The sequence below is a fragment of the Lynx rufus genome, unplaced genomic scaffold, assembly GCF_022079265.1.
Source record: "Lynx rufus isolate CCGP_SWC_20201006 ecotype Redwood Valley unplaced genomic scaffold, mLynRuf1.p SCAF_23, whole genome shotgun sequence".
In the NCBI taxonomy this organism is placed as follows: domain Eukaryota; kingdom Metazoa; phylum Chordata; class Mammalia; order Carnivora; family Felidae; genus Lynx; species Lynx rufus.
The window spans coordinates 3,481,961-3,495,948 of NW_025814838.1; the positions used below are offsets into that span (position 1 = coordinate 3,481,961).

At 47.7% G+C, this 13,988-nt stretch overlaps 1 pseudogene; it reads left to right on the top strand.

Annotated features, from left to right (window-relative positions):
- Window positions 1-12,138: 12,138 nt before the first annotated feature.
- LOC124518019 (proliferating cell nuclear antigen-like) lies at window positions 12,139-13,547 on the top strand (annotated as a pseudogene).
- Window positions 13,548-13,988: the final 441 nt, after the last annotated feature.

The following is a 13,988-nucleotide window of genomic DNA, read 5'->3' on the forward strand; positions in this document are numbered from 1 at the left end:
GAGGGGCAGAGAGAGAGGGAGACACAGAATCGGAAACAGGCTCCAGGCTCTGAGCCATCAGCCCAGAGCCTGATGCGGGGCTCGAACTCACGGACTGCGAGATTGTGACCTGGCTGAAGTTGGACGCTTAACCGACTGCGCCACCCAGGCGCCCCTATACCTACCCTTCTAAACAGAGGTGACCAAAATCTTTTTTGTTCTTTTGCTTATTCCATTTGGTGGTTCAGAGATGCCACTAACCTGGAATAAGGAAAAGAGCAAAGACGATTTTATTCACCTCTGTTTATAAGGTTGCATCTGTACAAGACTAGCCCTGGGTAGGTATGCAAGGCGCAGCAAGAAGGTGGTTGACTCCCTTCAAGCCAGGATGACGTCTCTCACCAGTGGCCATGATTTCCGAAACTCTGACGTTGGGCTTCTAGCCCCCAGAACTGTTAACAAATGGATTTCTGTGTTAAAGCCACCCAGCTTCTGGTATTTTGTTGTGGCAGCTGCTGCAGACCCGAGACTGATTATTCTCCTCGGGGAAACTGAGTCAGGCCTCTAACTCTTTGCTCTAGCTCAGGCATCTTAGTTTACAAGAGGCTCTTCCTCAGGGATGGCTGGCCTGGGACCAATGGCTGTGGCCACAGAGAACCAAGCCACCAGCAGTTTCCACCCTTGGAGCCCTTGTGGTCTGGCAAATGCATTTCCTACAAACCTCATTAGGGCCAAATACACAGCAGTGTGTCAGTAATATATTTAGCTAACTATTTAATTGGGCTATTGGCAGCCGTTTCAGAGGAGTCCGATTGAGTAACAACAGAGTATGTCTAACTATCAAGAAAACATTATAATATGTCAGCATGTAGGCACTGCGAGAGTACTGCTCAGTCCGGAATCACTTTCTTCAGGTGGGGACCTTGTTTTGCTTTTCTGACAGAAATGCTGCTGTGATTATGTTCCCTTTTAGAGCACCATGAAAGACACGAGAAACCCCAAACATACTAATATTTCTCACCTTAAACTGCCTCCTGCAGAACCGGCTGCTTTACGATTTGCAAAGGAGGCTTAGTCTTGGAGGAGCAGTGAGGGGACTGTTTGGTGCTCCTCTGGACCCTTCCTGACAGCAGACATAAGGGTCCAAATTGTGCCCTGTGACACTGGTGAAATCAGTCCCTGAACACATGACCCGTAGAAGCTATGGCCTTCTCTAGCACACCCTACTTGAAACCACTCACCCTCCCTACCTAATCTGATACCAAGTTCTGTTGATTGTTCCCCCTCTTTGGCAGGTATATTCAGCACTGCTACGGTGGACAGCTCCCCGCTCCTTCTAGCACCCTGTTTTGTAAATGCACTGTGAGGCCTCTGCTTTGCTTTCTCCAAAGATGCACCGTGCAATGTGGCAGCCATGATCACATCCGACCATGCGATTTTAAGATCATTAAAATTAAATAAAGTAAAACTTCAGTTCCTCAGTCACAGCAGCCATTCTTCAAGTGCTGAGTAGCCACATGTGGCCATGGGTACCATATTGGACTGTACAGATACAGAACATTTCCATCATTGTAAAAGTCATCCAAACCTCCAGAGGTCATTCGGCTCTGTGCACATACTACTCAGATGTACAGGGGAGCTAACACCCCTGAGGGGCTACTTCCAGCCAGTGGGAGATGGGAGTTCCTCAGACTCCCTGTCCTCCAGTAGGCAAATTCTGTCTCTAGTAGCAGTTCTGTTTGGTTCTCAGCTGGACCCCAGTGGGACTGAGCTCCCGGTGCCCACAGGGGTAGTTTGCCCCTTGGCATACCCTTTATCGGTTCATCTCCCTTTCCTGTCACATCTTCACTACTGATGTGTGGTTTGCCTTTTGTTGTACTCTCTTCATCTGGTACTGGTGTCCCTGAAATACTGGCTTCATAAAATGAACTGGAAGCGTGCCACCCTCTTCTATTTTCTGGAAGAGATTGTGTAGAGTTGTTATTTTTCCTTTAAATGTTTGCTAGAATTCTCCAGTGAAACCATCTGGGCCTGGAGACTTCTTTTGGGAGTTTTTAAATTCTAAATTCGCTTTTCTTAATAGTTATAGGGCTATCCAAATTACTTGTTTCATATTGGGTGAGTTGTGGTAGTTGATGCTTTTCAAGAACTATTCATTTCATTTAAGTTATCAAATTTGTGTGTGTAGATGGTGTGTGTTGTTTGAAGTGTTCCTTTATTCTTGTGCTTCAGGTGCCTGCGGGGTCTGTAGTAATATCTCTACATCATTCCTGATATTGGCAATTTGCGTCTTCTCTCTTTTTGTTTTTGTCAGTCTTCCTAGAAATTTGTCAATTTTATTGATTTTTTTTCAAAGAACCAGATGTATGTTTCATTGATTTTCTCTACTGCTTTTCTATTTTTAGTTTTGCTGATTTTTGTTTTTATCTTTTTTCTGCTTTCTTGTAGGCTTGTTTTTGTTTCTAGGTTCTTGAGACGGTAGCTTAGATTATTGTTTGAGAGTTTTATTCTTTTCTCATGTAAGTACTCATGTAAGCTATCAATTCTCTGTCAACATTTCCTTATATGTGTCCACAAATTTTGTTATATTTTCATTTTCATTCATTTCAACTTACTTTTAGTTTCCTTTGAGACTTCCCCTTTGACTCATAAAGTATATTGTTCAGGGATGCCTGGGTGGCTCAGTTGGTTAAGTGTCCAACTCTTGATCTCAGTTCAGGTCTTGATCTTAGGGTTGTGATCTCGGGGCCATGAGTTTGGGCCCCATGTTGGGCTCTGCAATGGGCATGAATCCTACTTTAAAAAAGTGTAGTTTTTAGTTTCCAAATGTTTGGAGATTTTACTGTTTTTTTTTTCTGTTATTCATTTCTAGTTTGATTCTACTACAGTCAGAGAACACAGTCTATGTGATTTGAATTCTTTTAAATTTATTGAGGTTTGTTTTCTGTGCTAGGATTTGATATATCTAGGTATATATTCTGTGAGCCCTTGAAAATAATATGTATTATGCTGATACTGGGTGGTGTGTTCCATAAATGTCAACTAAATCCTGCTGGTTGCTGGTGTTGTTGAGTTCTTCTACATCTTTACTCATTTTGTGACCAGTTGCTTTATCAGTGCAACCAGAGGGGGTATTGATATCTCCAACTGTGACTGTATATTTGTCTATTTCTCCCTTTGGTTCTATCCGTTTTTGCTGCACATGTTTTGTAGTTCTGTTGTTTGATGCATACACATGTAAGATTGCTTTGTCTTCTTGACAGATGGACTCTTTTATCTTTAGATGGTGTTCCTTTCTGTCTCTGGTAATTATTTTTGCTCTGGAGCCTCCTTTGTCTGAAATTAACATATCTTGCTTTTTTGGTTAGGTTTTCAGGATACATATCTCTCCATCCTTATACTGTTAATGTACATGTATTGTTACATTTGCAGGGAGTTTCTTGTAAAGAGCATGAAGTTAGGCTGCTCTGCCAATCTCTGTCTTTTAATTGATATATTTAGACTACTTATAGTTAATGTAATTACTGCTGTGTTAGGGCTTAAGTTTGCTTTTTTTTTGTTTGTTTTATTTTTGTTCTGTTTTTCATTTCTCTGTTTTCTTTTTCTTGGCTTCCTGTGGGTTACTTGAATAATTTTTAGAATTCCATTCTGACTCATTGATAGCGTTTTTGAGTATATATTGTTCTATGCTTTTTTCTTAGTGTTTTTCCTGAATATATATTATATATACATACTTTTTAAGTCTACTCGTGTCAGTATTTCATCAATTTAAGTAAAGTATAGAAGCCTTTCCTCTCTTTACATCTTTTTACCCACCCCTTTTACAATATAATTTTAAATATTTCTTCTACGTACATTTAGAAACACATCAAATAGTGTTATAATTTTTGAATCAACCATCAAACATAATTTAGAAAACTCAAGGGGAAATGAAAATATACTGCATTTACCTGTATCTCTTTTATTTACTCTTTGTTGGTCTTTCTTCTTCCTTGATGTCTCAAGGTTTCTTCTTTAATACTTTCTGTTTAGAGAACCTCCTTTAGTTGTTCTTTTAAAGGAGGCCTGCTGGTGACAAATTCTTTTAGTTTTCCTTTATCTGAGAATGTGTTAATTTTTCTTCATTCCTGAAGGATATTTTTGCTGAATATAGAATTTTGGGTCGACCATTCTTTTCTTAACAGCACTTGAAAAATGTTCTACTTTCTTCTAGCCTTTGTGACTTCTGGTGGGAAATCCATGGTCTTTCAAATTTTTTTCCCCATAGGTAAAGTATTGTTTCTCTCACTGACTTCCAATTTTTGTTTAGTTTTCAGAAGTTGAATAAGATACATTTTGGTGTGGATTTCCCAAAATGTGGATTTCTTTGGTTTTATCCTGTTTGTTGACCTTTTCTGCATCTGTGGGTTTATGTCCTTTGGCAAATTTGTTAAGTTTTCTGCATTTATATCTCCAAGTCCTTTTCAGGGCCACCCTCTTTCTCCTTTTCTTTGGGGAATCCAGTGTTAGATCTTTTGTTACAGTCCCAGAGGTTCTTGAAGCTCTGTTTAATTTAATTTAATTAATTAATTTATTCATTAAAAATTAAAAAAAATGTTTATTCTTGAGAGAGTAAGACACACAGTGAGAGCAGGGGAGGGGCAGAGAGAGAAAGAGAGGAAGACACAGAATCTGAAGCAGGCTCCAGGCTCCGAGCTGTCAGCACAGAGCCCGATGTGGGGCTCGAACTCCTGAACCATGAGATCGTGACCTGAGCCGAAGTCAGACGCTTAACCGACTGAGACACCCAAGCACCCCTATTTTATCTATTTTTAAAATATTTTATTTTACTTTATTTTAGTAATCTCTACATCCAATGCAAGGCTCGAACTCACAACCCCGGGATCAAGAGTCACACACTCCAATGACTGAGTCAGCCAGGCACCCCACTTGGAAGCATTTTGATGATTCCTGCTCCAAAATCTTTGCCAGATAATCATAACATGTCTGTCATATCAATGTTGGTATCCATTGATTGTCTTTTTAAAAAATGTTTATATATTTTTGAGAGAGAGAGAGTGCAGGTGAGGGACAGAAAGAGAGAGAGAGAGAAAATCCCAAGCAGGTCTGTGCTCTCAGTTCAGAGCCTGATGTGGGGCTCAATCTCATGAACGTGACCTGAGCCGAAACCAAGAGTTGACATTTAACCAACTGAACCACCCAGGTACCCCTGACTGTCTTTTTTTTTTTTTTTTTTCATTCAAGTTGAGATCTTTCTTGCACTTGGTATGATAAGCTATTTTTTTTTTTTTTTATTAAGTAAGCTCTACACCCAATGTGGGGCTTGAACTCACAACCCTGACATCAAGAGTTGCATGCTCCAGTGACTGAACCAGATAGCTGCCCTGGCAAGTGATTTTTGATTGATACTTGGACATTTTTGTGTTATCTTCTGAGACTGAATCTTATGTAAACCTTCTGTTTTAGCTGGCTTCCTCAGACATTTCTCCAGTAGGGGATAGGGGATGAGAGGGTGCGAGACTCATTACTGCCAGTGGGGGCTGGAAGTCCAGGTTGCCCATTTGACCTCTGTTGGCCCTCAGAAGGGAGGCTCCTTGCTACCTCTGGGCAGGGTTGGGAGTCCTCCTCTTCACTAGGCCCCCGTGGATATCTGGCTGGATGGGAAAGGTAGGAGTGCCTTATTTCTGGTCCCCACTTGGCCTTCCTGACGCCATGGGCACAGTGTCATCATTATCATTGGACAGTAGTGAGTGAAATTTCTGCCTTGGAGGCAATGAGAGGTGCTTCATTACTGCCTGATTGAAGTTCAGGTTCTCTGCATGGTCTCTGTTGATACTGATCCCCTGTGGGGATGGAGTTCCCTATCGGACCCTGGGAGAGGTTGGGTGTCTTGTCTTGTTCCAGCATGGTGAGTGTGGCCGTCCAGGCTCCCCACTAAGCCTTGCTGGCATGCGTGGGGGGGGGGTTTGGGGTAGGCCTAGCACTTTCTGTGGTGCTTGGCTGCCCTGGAGCGGTTATTGGCTACACATTTTCTGCCTTGCTAGGTTGCCCTTTCACTTCCTTTGGCTGGAAAGAACCAGCTTTGTTGGGGCTTTTCGTCTGTGACTGATGATATTTCTGGATTGTTGGCTTCTTCAGCCCCAAGTATGGGGTATATGAGGCAAAAAGAAAACCCAGGGAACTAACTCACTGTCAGGTCGTGCCTTGGGTCCCACTGTCCTTGGCCATTCTGCCTCCTTCTCTCCACCTTTCAGAGTTCCATGATTGTTTTATACATAATGGCCAGGTTTTCAGGAGTGCCAAGTAGGAAGAACAGGGAAAAAGAACAGCTGCTTCTTGTTCCCGGAAGTGTATGTTGACAGATAATATTTCAACACATATTTTTAAAAATCAAAGTTACTGCAAAAAAAAAAAAATCCAGGGTGAACAAAATTCAAACATTTTAAATAAAGATGATCTCAGTATCATTGACTTTTCCTTTTGTCCGATGCTCTAGCATGGCTTGCCACAGCACTATCTTTATCGAAAATGTGCTTATTCTGTTCCTCGTGTAATTTTTGCATTAGTATTTTTGATTTTTGGAAGTATCGCATTCAAGAGTTTATTGTGGTTTTTGAGTTCGTTTTGAGTCCCTAAATATTCTATGTGAGGCGAATCCCTCAGTTACCTTGCTCAGGTTCAGGTTCTGGTATCTGTGGCCTGCAGACCCCCCAGCCTGAAAGGGCAGTAGCACTTTGGCTGGGGGAGCGTGTCCATGATGAGTCCGCAGTCTGAGTGATGGCCAGCAGATGTCCTTCCCAGTGCCCTGCCCCAGGCCTGTGGCCACGGCAGCCCCATGAGAAGAGGTCTCGGGAACACGTCCTCAGCTGTTTCAAGGGCAGAGGCACACGGGGCTGGGGCAGTGCAGCTATAGTAGGACTTTGAAAAATCCCCAAAGGCTGCCCAAACTGCTTTGGGCCACGAGTGGCGAAAACCTCATAAACAGTAGAAACAAAGATTCAGTGAATTAGTTGCCCAGTAAATTGGTCATTTGGCAAATTGATTTTCTCTGCACGTGTGAGCGTCCTGTGAGAGGTCATTGTTGTCACGAGCCTGAGGTTGTCTCCACTGACTCCCTTGCCTGCCTGGGTCTCCAGCATTCCGCCCACACCTGGACAGGTAGGCGGGAGGTAATCTCAGAACGTTTCATGGGTCGTGAAGGAAAATGAAGGGAGCAACGTGACGGTAACTGAGAAGCAGGAGATGGCTGCCATGTATAGGGAAGGCCCTATTGGGCAGGTGACCGTTGAGCTGGAGAAGGAGCTGGCCATGGGGAGAGCATTCCCAGCACAGGGAATGGCAGGCAGCAGGGCAGAGGGACGCCGATGCTGGTTTGGACGCTTCCTCCGCCACTTCTGAGCTGGGTGCCCTTGGCTCGGGCATGTGGCTCCTTGGACCCTCAGTCTTATCATCTGTAAAATGAGGAGAATAGCAATTAGAGCTACTGTGGTCTGAATTGCGCCCCCTCCCTCGCCCCTAAGATGTGTTTTTTGAAGCCCCAAACCCGGTGTGACTGTATTTGGAGATAGGGTTTCTGGAAGGTGTAAAACGAGGTCGTAAGTGTGGGGTCTCAATCTGATAGGACTGGGGGCCTTATAAGAAGAGGAACACTGTGAGTGGGCCCCGAGGAGAGGCCACGTGGGCACACGGCAAGGAGGTGGCCGTCTGTAGGCCGGGAAGAGGGCTCTCACCAGAGCTCACCCACACTGGCCATCGGATCTCAGACTCCCAGCCTCCCGATTGGTGAGGAAACCCGTTTCTGCTTTGAAGCCACCCAGTGTATGGCATTTCATCGTGGCAGCCTGAGGCTGAGGCTAAGACCAGGGCTAAGCATGACCTGTTATTTGTTTCTTAAATCAGGTAATCGACACACGTGGAACTCCACTGCTAATAAGCACGAGGTAGCATTCTAGTCACCGGACACAAACCCCAAATCTCTGCCCCTGTGGAGTTCACGGGAAAGACAATGACGGGTAAAATAAGTGAGGAAGTTATACATTCAGAGGTCAGTTCCTGAAGAGGGGAAAGTGAATCAGGGCTAAGGGACGGGACAGGTGGCGAGGGGCTGGAGTTTAAAATAGAGCGTTCGCTGTGGTGCCTGGCTGGCTCAGTCGGTGGAGCGTGTGACCCTTGATCTCAGGGTAGTGAGTTCCATCTCCATGTTGGGTGTAGAGATTACTTAAAAATGAAATCAAAATAAAATAAAATAAAATAAAATAAAATAAAATAAAATAAAATAAAATAAAATAAAATAAAGCAGTCAGGGAGGGCCTCCTTGAGAAGGTGATATTTGAGTGGAGATCTGAAGGTATAAAAAGTATTCCAGGATGGGGAAGCAGCAAGTGCAAAGGCCCTGAGGCAGGAGTGTGCCTGGGGAGGCAAATGTGCCAGGGTGCAACAGGCAAGCGGGAGGGGCGTAGAAAGGAGCTCAGAAAGGCCGTTGGATGGACTTTTTGTCAGAGAGGTGGAAGCTGAAGTGGGAGTTTGAGAAGAGGGGGACTGTGATGGACAGGGTTTAACGTGTCAGTCTGGCTGCTGTGCTGAGAGGACACTGTAGAGGGGCCAGGGCTGGGTGGGAGCATGGAAGCCGGAGGGGCTACTGCAGTGCGTCAGGTGACAGATGCTGGTGGCTTGGACCGGGGCACGCGGGGATGAGAGACCCTCTCGGGAGTGAACTTGTCCAGCCCTTGGGAGACGGCCCCTGACCCTACAAGCCCCTGAGTGCGATTTTGTGGCCTTGGTGGCGATGGGATCGCCCCTGACGCTCCAGAGGTTGGCCGCAGAACAGGAATGGTGGTGACAAGTGGCCTTAATTGCTTTGAGTGTTTGCGTCCGAGGAAAATCCCGCTCTTTCTATAAAAAACAGAAGGAGCCGGCTCCGTGGGCACCGCGGGCAGAGCTGGGACGCGAGGGGCTTGCCAGAGGGTGGGTGCCTGTGGGAAGCAGGTGAGGGAGCGAGAGCAGGGGTGTCTGATGCTCACGGTCGGTCTGCAGGCTTCCTTGGAGTCAGAGCTGGATACACCCTGGGAGGGGGGCAGGGGCTTCATCCGGGCTGATGCCCCCCCCTGCTGGGGCCATACAGCTGCTCACGAGGCACTGCCCTGGGCCTCACCCACGGAGATGCGCCTCCCAGAGCAGCCACGGCCAGTGATTGACCAGCTGGGGGTGCAGAGACCCGGTCCCTTTGTCTCAATTCGGGACAACACCGAGGAGCCACCTGGCTCCAGAGCTCAGCACGGGACAGGTGGCCGCCTCCCTTGCAACCACACTGCAGGCCAGCTTGTCCCTCCGCCAGGGCCGCCCACGTCACTTCCCCAGGGCACCCCCATCCACCTCACCGAACCCCGCCTCCCAGTCTGTTTCCAGGGGACCCTGTCCGGTGCAGTGGGTCGCATGGTTTCTGACAGCTCCATTTGGTGGGCCTCTGGTGGCTCACACCTCACCTGCCTGAGACCAAGTCCGCCGTCCTCCCTGCCTCCTCCACGGCGGCCCCTCCTGTGGCCTCCCTCATCTGGGGGTCGCGTTGCCGGCTACCCAGTTACCCGAGCCAGAAATACCGGAGTCACCCCGATACAGCTCCTTCCCTCACCTCCTCATTATTGCACCCGCCACCATGTCCTGTCGGCTGCCCTCAAGTCTGTTTCCCCACATCCGTCTCAGGGGCCAGCCACGGCCATCTCCTGCTTGGACAAAGAGATCGACCTTTTCACAGGCTTCCCTGCCTCCAGCCTGGTCTTGCTCCGATCTGCCCTTCCTAGACTGAATACATGCCCCAAATATAATTCAGATTTGTCCCCCTTCTCTCTTATATATACGTATGTATGTATGAATATATGCATGAATCGAATGCATATATTATACATATATAATGCACATACTATGTATGATATACATATATATACACACATATGTCATATGTAAAATAAACACACATACATGTGTATGTTTACTCCATCTATTCCAGACAAAGGTGACTGTGTGGTTGGTTATGTAGTTGATTCTATGTTATACATATTATGGCCATAATATGCTCTTCTCTCTCTCTTTTTAAAAAATGTTTAATGTTTATTTATTTTTGAGAGAGAGAGAGTGTGTGAGCAGGAGATGGGCAGAGAGAGAGACACACAGAATCTGAAGCAGACTCCAGGCTCTGAGCTGTCAGCACAGAGCCCGACGACATAGGGCTCAAACTCACGAGCAGTGAGATCATGACCTGAGCCAAAGTCGGACACTTAACCGACTGAGCCACCCAGGCACCCCCTTTTTTTTAACTGAGGAATGACTTACATATAGTAAAGGGCACAAATCTTAAGTGTTCAGCTTGATGATTTCTTTCTTTTTTTTTTAATGTCAATTTTTTAACGTTTATTTATTTATTTATTTATTTAATTTATGTTTTACAGTCTTGAAGTCTTTTATTTTTTTACATTTGTTTTTGAGAGAAAGAGACAGAGTGTGAGCGGGAGAGGGCCAGAGAGAGAGGCAGACACAGAATCGGAAGCAGGCTCCAGGCTCCGAGCTGTCAGCACAGAGCCCGATGCGGGGCTCGAACTCACAGACTGCAAGATCATGACCTGAGCCGAACTCGGATGCTCAACCAACTGAGCCACCCAGGCGCCCCCATCTTGATGATTTCTTTCCATAACCACCACCGAGAAAGAAGATATGGAGCATTTGTAATGTCCCAGGAGGCTCCCTCGTGCCCTCTCCCAGCTGATACTCCCCCAAGATAACCCGTAGTACAGTCTTGATCACCACTGATCCACTTTTTGGTAAATGGGATCGTACAGTGTATACCCTCTTGGGTACGGCTTCTTTCGCTAAATGTCGTGCCCGGCGAGCTCTGTCTACGTTGCACGTGGTGGTAGTTGTTTCTTCTCTCAGCGCTTCGCAATATGACGAACGTGCCACAATTTATTCATCTGACTTTACTGTTGATGGATGTTTGGGTTCTTTGCGGTCTGGGGTTGCTGTGAACCTTTCAGGTATTGCTTCAGGTGGTCGTAAGCAATCATTCACCTTGGACGTCTCCTCAGCCGGGGAATTGCTTGGTCAAGGGGCAGGGGTACCTTCGTTTGGCTTTGAAAGACGTGCCGAGCAGTTTCCCAGGGTGGACACATCCCTTGCCACTCCCACCAGCAGGGGGGCAGAGCTCCCCTTGCTGCACAGCCTTGCCACCGACCGGTGTTGTCAGGACATTAACTCAAGCCATTCTGGTGGGGATGTAGGACTGTCTGTGCGGAATTGCATTCCTTTGAGATCATAAGCCCCAGCTGCCGGCTGTACCCCACCACCGCTGCCACCTCCCATCCGATTGGCCCAGGATCCATGCCTGACAGTAAGCTGGGCCAATCAGAATTTGGAAACGAGACCTCAAAGATGCTCCGCAGGCCGCTGAGCGCTCGGGAAAGGACTTCAAACCTCAGGGCCCCGAGGTGGCCGTCTCTCTCTGCAGAGAAGCCAGAAGGCCAGTTTGCAGAGGGAGGAGAGAGGAGCAGACACCGGAAGGGACAGGGAAACGAGATGCGGGAGGGCCGAGAGGAGGCAGGCGCCCAGAGAGCAGTCCTGGCCCCGGAGGCTGGCTGGCTGCCGTGTGCTCCTTGACTGGGCTCTGCGGGACCTCACCCGCACCCTGTCGTGAAAGGGACCGCTCTGTCCTCAATCAGCTGCTCCTTTTTCTCTGTCCCCTCTCCTTTTGCTCCAGCTCTTTGAGTGGATTTTTTTCCCTCTTGCAACCAAAGAGCCTTGCAAAACAAAGGGTATTTTCTCTGTCTGCTTCCTTTCTGCCTTTCCCCCTGGTTTTTAGCACATCTTTTTGAAAACATCAGCCTCTTGCTCCGATGAAGAGAAGGGGTAGGGAGGCTGGCGTGCGTTGGTCCCTCACGGTGTGCCAGGCCCCAAATGGGCATTCTCCCTGCTGTGTGGCACGTGAGCCTGTGAGGGAGGGGCCGGCGGTAACTTGCTTCAAGGACGTGGGAAAGTGAGGCACAGAGGGGGTCAGGGACTGGCTCAGGTGGCTCAGCTGGGGACGCCCTCCTAGGCTGGTCTGACTCTGAAGCGTCTATTCTGCCAGGCTTCGTGCCCTTTGTCCGTCATTGAGCCTGAGTGTTAAAGGTGCACATGGATGCCTCCGTCACCGTTGACAGAGATTGCCTCTTACCCCTCATCCCCCCTGCCATCGCGCTGTGTCACAATAAAGGAGAGCTGTCCCTCATGGGGGCGCCACAGATGCCCTCGGTTCTGCTGCCCCCACCTTCAGAATTTCCTCCCATTCGTATCTTCCTCTTGCCAATGGCTCATCCAAGTGCTCTTTGAGAGTAACATAATTTACTTCCAGAAGGTTCTTCCTTGTATGCAGCTAAAACCCCAGGTGGCACCATAGTGTCAAGGTAGAGAAGGTGCTGCCCGTAGAGTCACGTAGACTTGGAGTCCACATCCTGTTCTCCACATTGATGAGGTGAGGAACCATGGGCAAAGATGGGGCCTCTCTGAGTCTGTTTTCCCATCTGTAAAATGGGACTGGTGAGTCTTACTGCCCAGAAGTTTTGTAAGTTGCATAAGTAGGTTGTGATCTTCCTGGGTCACAGGCTCTCACCACCACGTTCCCTGCTTGCTGTCACCCTGTGACACCTAAGCTGGCCAGCCCTTCCTCCTTCCCTCCACCTGTAGCCTCATCCTTGTGACTCTGCCATCGTGTTCCAGGCGTGCCCAGTCCAGGGCTCCATCCTGAAGAAGGTGCTGGAGCCGCTGAAGGACGTCATCATCAAGGCCCCCTGGGACATCAGCCTGGGGGTGTGAACCTGCCCAGTGTCGACTCATCCCACGCCTCCCCGGTGCAGCTCGCCCCTGTGCTCCCGGGGTTTCCACATGTCCAGCTGTGACCACAACTTGGCCGTGACCGTGAACCTCACCAGCACATCCAAAATACAAAACTGGGCTGGCACTGATGACGTCCTCATGCGAAGGGTTGAAGCTGATGCAGGCACCTCGATGCTGGTACTTGAAGCTCCAAAGCAGGGAAAGGTTTCAGACTATGAAATGAAGTCAGCGGACTTAGATGTTGAACTTGGAAATCCAGACGCAGAGTATAGCTGTGGAGTGAAGATGCCTTCTGGTGAATGCGCACCTGTATGCCCAGATCTCAGTCACGCTGGGGACCCTGGTGTAGCCTTTTGTGCAAAAGACAGAGCGAGATTTTCTCCGAGTGCAGAAACCTGGGAACGGAAGTATTAAGTTGTCGAAGAGGAATAACGTTGACAGAGAGGAGGAGGCTGTTACTGTAGAGCTGAGTGAACCAAGTTCAGCTAGCTTTTGCACCGAGGTCCCTGAACCTCTTTATGAAAGCGACCCCACTCTCCCCTACAGTAGCACTCCGTGTGCCGGCAGATGGACCCCTCGTGGTAGAGTGTAAGATTGCTGGGGTGGGGCGTGTGAAGTGCTATCTGGCCCCCAAGATCGAGGATGAAGAGGGCCTTAGGCATCTTAAAATCCAAGAAAATAAAACAAAGCTCTTTGAGAACGCCTTCTGAATGCCAGCATATAGTGTGCACCTCTGAGTACATGGGTAGATACCGTTTTCTGTAAACAGTTTCCATTCTCTACAGTTTGGCTAAAGAATCCATCCCCAAGTTGGATCTGGTCTTGTTAATGTAGAACTAATTCTGCCTTACCTAAAAATTCTCTTTTTGATTTTCAGGGGTGCTTGGGTGGCTCAGTCGGTTAAGCGTCCGACTCTTGATTTCTGCTCGTCATGATCTCACGGTTTGTGGGATCGAGCCCCGTGTGGGGCTCCGCACTGACGGCCAGGAGCCTGCTTGGGGTTCGGTCTCTTCCTCAGTCTCTCTTTGACCCTCCCCTGCTTGCACGTGCGCCCGCGTGTGTGTGCTCTCTCTCTTTCTCGAAGTAAATAAACTTAAAAAAAAAAAAAGAAATTCTCCTTATGATTTTGATAACACAGGGCTTTGACTCCA